A 9,745-nucleotide genomic window follows, 5' to 3' on the forward strand; every position below is an offset into this window, starting at 1 on the left:
AATAAATTGTGGTCACCTTGAAGACACATGCATGCGTATATGGGTGAAGCTTTTTAAAATAAAGAAGCTTTAAGTGGGGGAAATTACACGATTACACGATTTCTTCCCTTAGTGCAAATATATACAGCCTGTCTTTTTGAAAGGGTCACGGTGGATGATAATTATGCTGTGTTAACCTCATTTGTTGTTAGGGAAAAGTAAAACTATTTAAGGGTAGTGTCAGTAGGAATCTTGGTTCCTGCTAGTTTTGTTGTTTGTTAGCGTATCTTCCTTTACAGGTAGTATGGTTTCATTTTTGTAAAAATGCTGCATAAATGTAGCTGGGTGTGTTACGCATTGTAGTGCCTGCTGATTTCGCTGGACCGACCCTGCTTTTGTTGCCCCATGCGATAGCATATGTGACAGAGCTAAATCCCTACTCAGCTTTAACTCTGCTTATTTTCAGGAAAAAGAATGCCTGGGTTCTGAAGTCCCTTCTTAGGACGAAACCAGCTGAAGCTGGCGAAATCCAAGATGGCACCTCTGAAGAACCTCTGGCTTCATTATCATCCTGTTTTCACGCTAAGTGACACTCCCACCAGCGCCATGACAGTTGACAGTCGCCATGACAACGGCTGGAAGAGACCAAGCAGGGACAGAAAAAAAGGGGTTCCTTGATTCCAGGAAAATCTCCGTCCTTTCCCAAGAAAAGCATGAATATTTCCCCCCTTGCTCTTAATGTCCAGCCCCTTCGTTAAAGACAATTTACGCCTTTAACTTCCCAGCTCTCACCAGCTAAGCTGATTTCAGATCGTCTAGCTCCACAGCCATTGAATAAAGCCTGCACTGCTTGATACTTTCGGTTTCGTGTGTTGGTCTGACCACACAACAGGAAAGACCCCCTTTTGGGATAACCGGGACTCCCAGTAACATTTCCATATATACATATCTTAATATGTGCAAAGACGTCTGGGGGACAAAGCAGAAGTCTATTTCATTCTTTACTTTCTATAATTCTGGATTGCTTGAGTTTGTTACAAGGACACACGTTACATTTGCAACATTTTTAAACTAAAGTGTATGCATTATAGAACAGTCCTCTGGGCTGAGCTTGGACTTAAAGTGGAAAGGCTTACCTCTGCAGAATTAAAAACAGCATCGAAACATTCTGTGGCGAGAAGTCCTGCGAGCCTTCTCGCCCCAGCCCGGTTTCCCGCAGGCCCAGCCTCATCCCCCAAGGCCCCATCCTGAGAGCCCGCAGGCCCCAGCCGCGTCCTCCCAGGCGTGGCGAACCGGGTCGAGGGAGCGCTCCGCCACCAGGGGGCAGTGCGGCGCCGACCGTGGGCTGCTGGCCCGTCCGAGGGCACCCAGGCGCGCTCCGCTGCAGCGGGCTGGGCGCTGGGGGGCGGGCTCCTGCCAGGCAGCACGTGCTCCGGGCGCAGCTGGGAGGAAGGAGCGCCCCCGGGAGTGGGCGGCGGCCGAGGGACCCTGGAACTGTCCTCCCTGGCGGAGCCCCCCCGCAGCTCCCGCAGCCCCCCTCATCCCGGGCGGGCCGGGGTTTGGGGCTGGCCTGGGGTCTCCCACTCTGGGCAGGAAGTAGCCGCCTGGCAGGATGGGCGGTGCCTGTTGCTTTCAGAATCCCCAAACCGCTTTCGTCTGGGTGTAGCTCAGCTCACATCCCCGATGCAAGTCTTTTCCCGCTCGGCTCCCCCTTCTTCCCGGAGTCCGTGCCTCCCTCTCGGTGACTCATCCCACACTGTGCCCTGCGACTCACCCTGTCGCTTTCTTTGTTCATCCGGGAGCGCGGCGCCATCTCCGAGCCCCGCCTCCCCTACCGTGCTCAGTGCTGAGGTCGCACGTTCTCTCCTCCCTCTCCGGGCTGGGGAGGCGCGGGTAGAGCTCCCCGGCTCTTGGCCCTTCCCAGGCCACCAGGCAACAGCAGCCTCCGCCTTCATTTCCCTTGGTCACTTCAGGCGCATGCTTGGAGGATTTTAGCATCTGACTCAGCTTCCCCGCGCTCCGTCCTTCCACCAGCATCCAGTCACAACTCTGCAGCCTTCAGTGTCCTGGAGAGGACTGACCAATCTATCAGATCCTATCCAGCCCAATTGGAAGGCCACTGCTGCTCAACCGTGGCCACCCACTCCTGCCCCACCTGGAGCCCCAAACTGCTCAGCTCCTTCTCTAAAACTCTCCCCTCTTTTGTTTGTTGTGAATAACTCTCTTCCCTGGTTCTTTGCACACCTCTCTGGCCTCTCCTTGTCTCTTTCTGGTTATTTTTTTTCCCTATTCTCCCTTATGCACCGGCCTTCCTGGGGGTCCCTGCTCTCCCTGCAAAACCTCACCACACCCATGACTTCAGCTATATCCATTTCACCTCACGTTAACATCTGGTGCCTAGACCTCTCTCCCGAGCCTTCCACACCATGCCAAAAAGGAAATGCATTTTCTCCTCTAAATTTGCTCACCTTCCTGTTTTCTCAATCTTATTTATTGTCACAGCCATTCCTCTGCTGGTCCAAGTCAGCAGTCTGAGAGTCATGCTAGACTCCTCCTTCCTTATCTACCCATCCACCAATCCCCAAACCCTCTCTATCCTCCTTTTTTTTCAGTCGGAGTCTTTCTCTGTTGCCCAGGCTAGAGCGCAATGGCACCATCTCAGCTCATTGCAACCTCCGCCTCCTGGGTTCAAGTGATTCTCCTGCCTCAGCCTCCTGAGTAACTGGATTACAGACGCATGCCACCACGCCCAGCTAATTTTTGTATTTTTAGCAGAGATGGAGTTTTGCTGTGTTGGCCAGGCTGGTCTTGAACTCCTGACCTCGTGACATGTCCACCTCTGCCTCCCAAAATGCTGGGATTATAGGCATGAGCCACTGTGCCCGGTCATCTATCCTCCTTTTTAAATAGCTCTGCCATCTGTGCCTGTCTGCCCTGACAGCTCACCCTCATCCTATTTGTCCACATTGCTGCAGAGTAGTCTTTTCCATACACCAGGAGTCCCCAACCCCTGGGCCACAGACTGGACTGGTCTGTAGCGTGTTAGGAACCAGGACACACAGCAAGAGGTGAGCCACCAGCGGGTGAGCTAGTGAAGCTGTATCTGTGTTTGCAGCTGCTCCCCATTGCTTGCATTACCACTAGAGAGCTCTGCCTCCTATCAGATCAGGCAGCATTCGATTCTTACAGGAGCACAAACCCTACTGTGAACTGCACGCGCGAGGGATCTAGGTTGTGCGCTCCTTATGAGAATCTAATGTCTGATAATCTGCCATTGTCTTCATCACCCCCAGATGGGACCATATAGTTGCAGGAAAACAAGCTCAGGGCTCCCACTGAAAATAAAGTGCATAACAAGTGTAGTGTGCTTGAATCATCCCAAAACCATCCTCTCCTGTCCATGGAAAAATAGTCTCCCACAAAACCCATCCCTGGTGCCAAAAAGGTTGGGATGACTGCCACGTATAACTCTGATGATGAGACCACAAGGTTCAGAATCCTCCGGAGGCTCTCCACTGCCTATAAGATGAAATAAAACTTATGGGTGTGACTTATCCATAAGTGCCCAGTCTAAACCATCTCATATTTAATTATATAGTAAGCTATTTGTTTCCTTAAACATATGTATTTTGGCCCATTTCCCAGTCTCCTAGGTTGGAATATGCTCCTGTGTCACCTGGCCAGCTCGTGCTTTTTCTCATTCTCAGCTCAAGTGTGAGGGACTGTATGATACCCTGCTTGATTCTCCCAGTCAGATGTATTGTTGCCACTTTTTCTTACCACTTATCCTTTTATCCTTAGCACCATTAAAGCAAATATCACATCATATTTCACTTGTTTGCACATCTATCTGCCACCTTGAGCCTAGGGACCGTGTTGCCTGTCTTCACATCCCCAGTCCCTAGTGTAGCTCCCAGCCTATAGAGAGTGCAGAATAAAAGTTTGTAGAATGAGGCTGGGCGCGGTGGCTCATGCTTGCAATCCCAGCACTTTGTGAGGCCAAGGTGGGCAGATCACGAGGTCAGGAGTTTGAGACCAGCCTGACCAACATGGTGAAACCTTGTCTCTACTAAAAACACAAAAAATAGGTGTGATGGCACATGCCTGTAATCCCAGCTACTCAAGAGGCTGAGGCAGAAGAATCGCTTGAACCCAGGAGGTGGAGGGTGCAGTATGCTGAGATCGTGCCACTGCACTCCAGCCTGTGTAACAGAGTGAAACTCGGTCTCAAAAAAAAAAAAAAAGTTTGTAGAATGAATGAAACAATTAGTCACACCACAGTTAGTGAGTCATCGTTACTTCACCAAGACTGGGTATTTTGTATAATAAAGTTATTAAAGCTGATAAGCAGAGATCAAGTTACCCAAAGAATAGCACTGCCAGTAATCTAAAGGACTTTGCCCTCAGGTTGCTTAGGTAATGGGAAGGACAATAACTTCCCTCTGTTCTTGGGTGGATCTTACATTGCTTTTGGAAGAGGTAATGGACCTGGGAAAGAAAGGAGTGTGTGTACTGAAGGAATGGTTAGGTGGGAGGAGTCAGACAGGAAGGCTGCAATAGCCCATCACTCAACCCTGGCTGCTTTGTGGTTGGGGCTCAGTGAACAGATGATCTGTTTTCATGGTAAGGAGTTAGGGTTCTCTACTTCAGGTGGGCACTGAGAAAGTGAATTGCTCGCCTTTGTTTAAAAATAATGAAAATGGGCCGGGCGCATTGCTCATGCCTGTAATCCCAGCACTTTGGGAGGCTGAGGCAGGTGGATCACTTGAGGTCAGGAGTTTGTGACCAGCCAGGCCAACGTGGTGAGACCCTGTCTATACTAAAAATACAAAAATTAGCCAGGCATGGTGATGGTCACCTGTAATCCCAGCTACTCGGGAGGCTGACACAGGAGAATCGCTTGAACCCAGGAGGCGCAGGTTGCAGTGAGCCGAGATCTCGCCCCTGCAGTCCAGCCTGGGTGACAGAGCAAGACTCTGTCTCAAGAACAAACAAACAAAAAACCCAAAAATAATGAAAATGTCTCCCCACCCTTCACTCAGTAGACATAATGAAAATGCATATCTTGTGCTCTCTTTTGCTTTTATTCTGTAATACCCAAGCCCACGTTCTGGAATTAAGCCCCACACCCTTTGTGTGAAAGCCACGCGGCTCTTCAAAGGACCCCTTTAGGGTGAGCATTAAGTTTGCCCAAGGAGGCACCCTTCCGGGTCTCCAAGGCCACCTGGCTGCAATGCAGTCCAATTCCAGCCTGTGTCTCCCAGAGCACCCCCTGTGCCAGGGTGGCAGGGTCCGAGGGGTGTGTCCACCATGGCACCAGACACACAGCTGTAACGTGTGTCCATGTGAAGAGACCAGCAAACAGCCTTTGTGTGGGCAACAAGGCTGTTTATTTCACCTGCGTGCAGGTGGGCTGAGTCCAAAAAGAGAGTCAGCAAAGGGTGGTGGGATTATCATTACTTCTTATAGGTTTGGGATAGGCGATGGAGTTAGGGGCAATGTTTTGCAGGCAAGGGGTGGATCTCACAAAGTACATTCTCAAGGGTGGGTAGAATTACAAAGAACCTTCTTAAGGGTGGGGAGAATTACAAAGAAGCTTCTTAAAGGTGGGGGAGATTACAAAGTACATTGATCAGTTAGGGTGGGGCAGAAACAAATCGCAATGGTGGAATGTCATCAGTTAAGGCTATTTTCACTTCTTTTGTGGATCTTCGGTTACTTCAGGCCATCTGGATGTGTACGTGCAGGTCACAGGGGATATGATGGCTTGGCTCGGGCTCAGAGGCCTGACATTCCTGTTTTCTTATACTAATAAGAAAAATAAAATGAAATAATGGTAAAGTGTTGGGGCAGTGAAAATTTTTGGGGGTGATATGGAGAGATAATGGGAGATGTTTCTCAGGGCTGTTTCGAGCGGGATTAGGGGCGATGTGGGAACCTAGAGTGGGAGAGATTACGCCGAAGCAAGATTTTGTGGTAAGGAGTGATATTGTGGGTTAGAAGAAACATTTGTTGTATAGAATGATTGGTGATGGCCCGGATACGGTTTTGGATTAATTGAGAAACTAAACGGAAGACACAAGGTCCAAATAAGAGAAGAAGAAAGACAGGTATTAAAGGACTAAGAATTGGGAGGACCCAGGACATCCAATTACAGAGTGCCCAAGGGGGTTCAGTGTAATTACTTGCTTGGTTGGTGAGTTTTTGGGCTCTATCCTTGACCCTCCTTTTTAAGTAGGAGGCTGAGCTTGGTGAGGTATGTTTTTAAAAGACCATTAGTCCGTTCTACCTTTCCTGAAGATTGAGGACGGTAAGGGGTATGAAGGTTCCACTGAATACCAAGAGCCTGGGAAACTGCTTGGGTGTTTTGACTAATAAAGGCTGGTATGTTATCAGACTGTATAGAGGTGGGAAGTCCAAATCGAGGAATTATGTCTGACAAAAGGGAAGAAATGCATGGTGGCCTTCTCAGACCCTGCGGGAAAGGCCTCTACCATCCAGTGAAAGTGACTACGCAGACCAAGAGGTATTTCAGTTTCCTAACTTGAGCCATGTGAGTAAAGTCAATTTGCCAGTCCTGGGCAGGGGCAAATCCCTGAGCTTGATGTGTAGGGAAGGGAGGGGGCCTGAACAATCCCTGAGGAGTAGAATAGCAGATGGAACACTGAGAAGTGATTTCCTTAAGGATAGATTTCCACGATGGAAAAGAAATGAGAGGTTCTGAGAGGCAGGCTAGCAGCTTGTAACCTACACGGAAGAAGTTATGAAATGATGATATTATAGAATGGGCTTGTGAGGCTGGAAGGAGATATTTTCCTTTGTCCAAGAGCCATTTGCCTTGTATGGGAAGAGACTGATAAGTAGAAGTTTCAGTGGGGGAGTAGGCAGGAGTGGCCAGATGAGAAGGAGAAAAACTGCCGTGAGGGATAGAAGTTGGAATGCTAGCTGCTTTTTCAGCTACCTTATCAGCATAAGCATTGCCCTAAGCGATGGAATTTGATGCCTTTTGATGGCCCTTGCAGTGAATGACTCCAGCTTCCTCTGGAAGTAAAGCAGCCTTGAGAAGAGTTTTTATCAAGGAGGCATTAATGATGGAGGACCCTTGCATAGTGAGGAAACCTCTTTCTGCCCATATAACAGCATGGTGGTGCAGGATATGGAAGGCATATTTACAGTCAGTATAAATATTGACATGTAGTCTCTTTGCAAGAGTGAGGGCCTGAATTAAGGCAATGAGTTTGGCTTACTGAGAGGTAATGGTGGGGGGCAAAGTGGTAGCCTCAATGATAGATGTGGAAGATACTATAACATAACCTGCCTTTGCTGGTGAGTTGCGATTAGGACTGGTGGAACTGCCATCAATAAACCAAGTGTGATCAGGGTGACGAACAGGAAAGAAGGAAATATGGGGAAATGGAGTGAATGTTAAGTGGATCAGAGAGAGACAGTCAAGGGAGTGGGGGCCAGCCTAAAACACTAAGGTCAAGTTGTTTGGACAGAAAGGCTACAGGGCACATGGTCCCAGCTCTTGTGTAAGAATTTTGATCACATGGCCCTGTACTTTGGCTGTGTGAAATGAAAAGGGTTGGGATGAATTAGGGAGAGCTAGTGTGGGGGCAGCTTCTAGGGCTGTTTTTAAGGAATGGAAAGAGGAGTGGCAAAAGGATTTAGGATCTGTGGGGACAGCTAGCTTTGCTTTTGTGAGTTTACATAATGGTTTAGTCAGGATGGTGAAACTAGGTATCCAAAGGCGGAAGTACCTAACCATGCCTAGGAAGGAAAGGAGTTGTTGTTTTGCAGAAGGGGTTTGGGTTTGGGAGTTCAGCCAGACATGATCAGCAGGGAGAGCATGTGTGTTTTCATGAAGAATTATGCCGAGATAGGTAACAGATGAGGAAGAAATTTGGGCTTGACTGAAGTAATGGGGGCTGTCCCTGAAGCCTTGTGGCCGTACAACCCAGGTAAGTTGCTGAGGCTGATGGGTGTCAGGGTCAGTCCAAGTGAAAGTGAAGAGAGGCTGGGATGAAGGGTGCAAAGGAATAGTAAAGAAAGCATGTTTGAGATCCAGAACAGAATAACGGGTTGTGGAGGGAGGTATTGAGGATAGGAGAGTATATGGGTTTGGCACCACGGCATGGATAGGCAAGACAATTTGGTTGATAAGGCGTAGATCCTGAACTAACCTGTAAGGCTTGTCCGGTTTTTGGACAGGTGCAATGGGGGCATTGTAAGGAGAGTTTATAGGCTTTAAAAGGCCATGCTGTAACAGGTGAGTGATAACAGGCTTTAATCCTTTTAAAGCATGCTGCGGGATGGGATATTGGCATTGAGTGGGGTAAGGGTGATTAGGTTTTTATGGGATGGTGAGGGGTGCATGATCGGTCGCCAAGGAGGGAGTAGAGGTGTCCTATACTTGTGGGTTAAGGTGGGGGAATACGAGGGGAGGATGTGAAGGAGGCTTTGAACTGGGGAAAAGGGCAGCCATGAGGAGTGGCTGTAGCCCAGGAATAGTCAGGGAAGCAGATAATTTAGTTAAAATGCCTCAACCTAATAAGGGAACTGGGCAGGTGGGGATAACTAAAAAGGAGTGCTTAAAAGAGTATTGTACAAGTTGACACCAGAGTTGGGGAGTTTTAAGAGGTTTAGAAGCCTGGCCGTCCATACCCACAACAGTTATGGAGGCAAGGGAAACAGGCCTTCGAAAAGAAAGTAATGTGGAGTGGGTACCCTCTGTACTAATTTAGAAGGGGACGGACTTACCTTCCACTGTAAGAGTTACCCAAAGCGTCTGTGATGGTCCAGGAAGCTTCTGGGGCGATCAGGCAGTGTCAGTCTTCAGCCGCTAAGCCGAGAAGATCTGGGAAGGAGTCAGTCAGAGCCTTGGGCCAGAGTTCCAGGGGCTCTGGGAGTGGCTGCTGGGCGAGTTGGACAGTCTGATATCCAGTGGGGTCCCGTGCAGACGGGACACGGCTTAGGAGGAATCCTAGACTGTGGGCATTCCTTGGCCCAGGGGCCAGATTTCCGACACTTGAAGCAAGCTCCTGGGGGAGGAGGTTCTGGAGGAACCCCTGGCGGCTGCGGTTCAGGCGTTTGGAATTCTTGTGTCCTGGAGATGTGGCTGGGGTTTGTCTCACGGTGGAGGCAAGGAACTGCAACTCAGAAATACATTGCTACTTGGCTGCCTCTACTCTATTATTGTACACCTTGAAGGCGAGTTAATTAAGTCCTGTTGTGGGGTTTGAGGGCCAGAATCTAATTTCTGGAGCTTTTTTTAATGTCAGAAGTAGGTTGGGTAATGAAATGTATATTGAGAATAAGAAGCCTTCTGGCCCCTATGGGTCCAGGGCGGTAAAACGTCTACGGGTTGTTGCCAAACGGGCCAGAATTGGGCTGGGTTTTTACATTTGATGAAAAAGAACCTAAATGCTAACTGATTTGGGAGAGGTCGGATAAAGAAAACGGAGCATGAACCTTGACTATGCCTTCAGCTCCAGCCACCTTTTTAAGAGGAAATTGTTGGGCAGGTGGGGGAGGGCTAGTCTCCGAAGGAAACTGTAAAACAGGATGTGAGGAGAGGAGGTGATAAAAGGATTATAGGGTGGAGGAGTGGAGGCTGAGGTAGAATTGGCACCTGGCTGGGCCTGGTGAGGAGCAGCTGGGGAGGAGGGGAAAGATTAGATGGGTCCATAGAAAAGAAGGATTCAGGCCGGGCGCGGTGGCTCAAGCCTGTAATCCCAGCACTTTGGGAGGCCGAGACGGGCGGATC

At 49.1% G+C, this 9,745-nt stretch overlaps 1 pseudogene across 1 annotated transcript; it reads right to left on the minus strand.

Annotated features, from left to right (window-relative positions):
* Positions 1-702: 702 nt before the first annotated feature.
* On the minus strand, positions 703-1,846 carry LOC105507093 (annotated as a pseudogene). The gene has a single exon (XR_001001036.1). The product of XR_001001036.1 is annotated as an uncharacterized LOC105507093 (transcript).
* Between the last annotated feature and the right edge of the window lie 7,899 nt (positions 1,847-9,745).

Source organism: Colobus angolensis, unplaced genomic scaffold (genome assembly GCF_000951035.1).
Source record: "Colobus angolensis palliatus isolate OR3802 unplaced genomic scaffold, Cang.pa_1.0 Scaffold144, whole genome shotgun sequence".
NCBI classification, from domain to species: Eukaryota; Metazoa; Chordata; class Mammalia; order Primates; family Cercopithecidae; genus Colobus; species Colobus angolensis.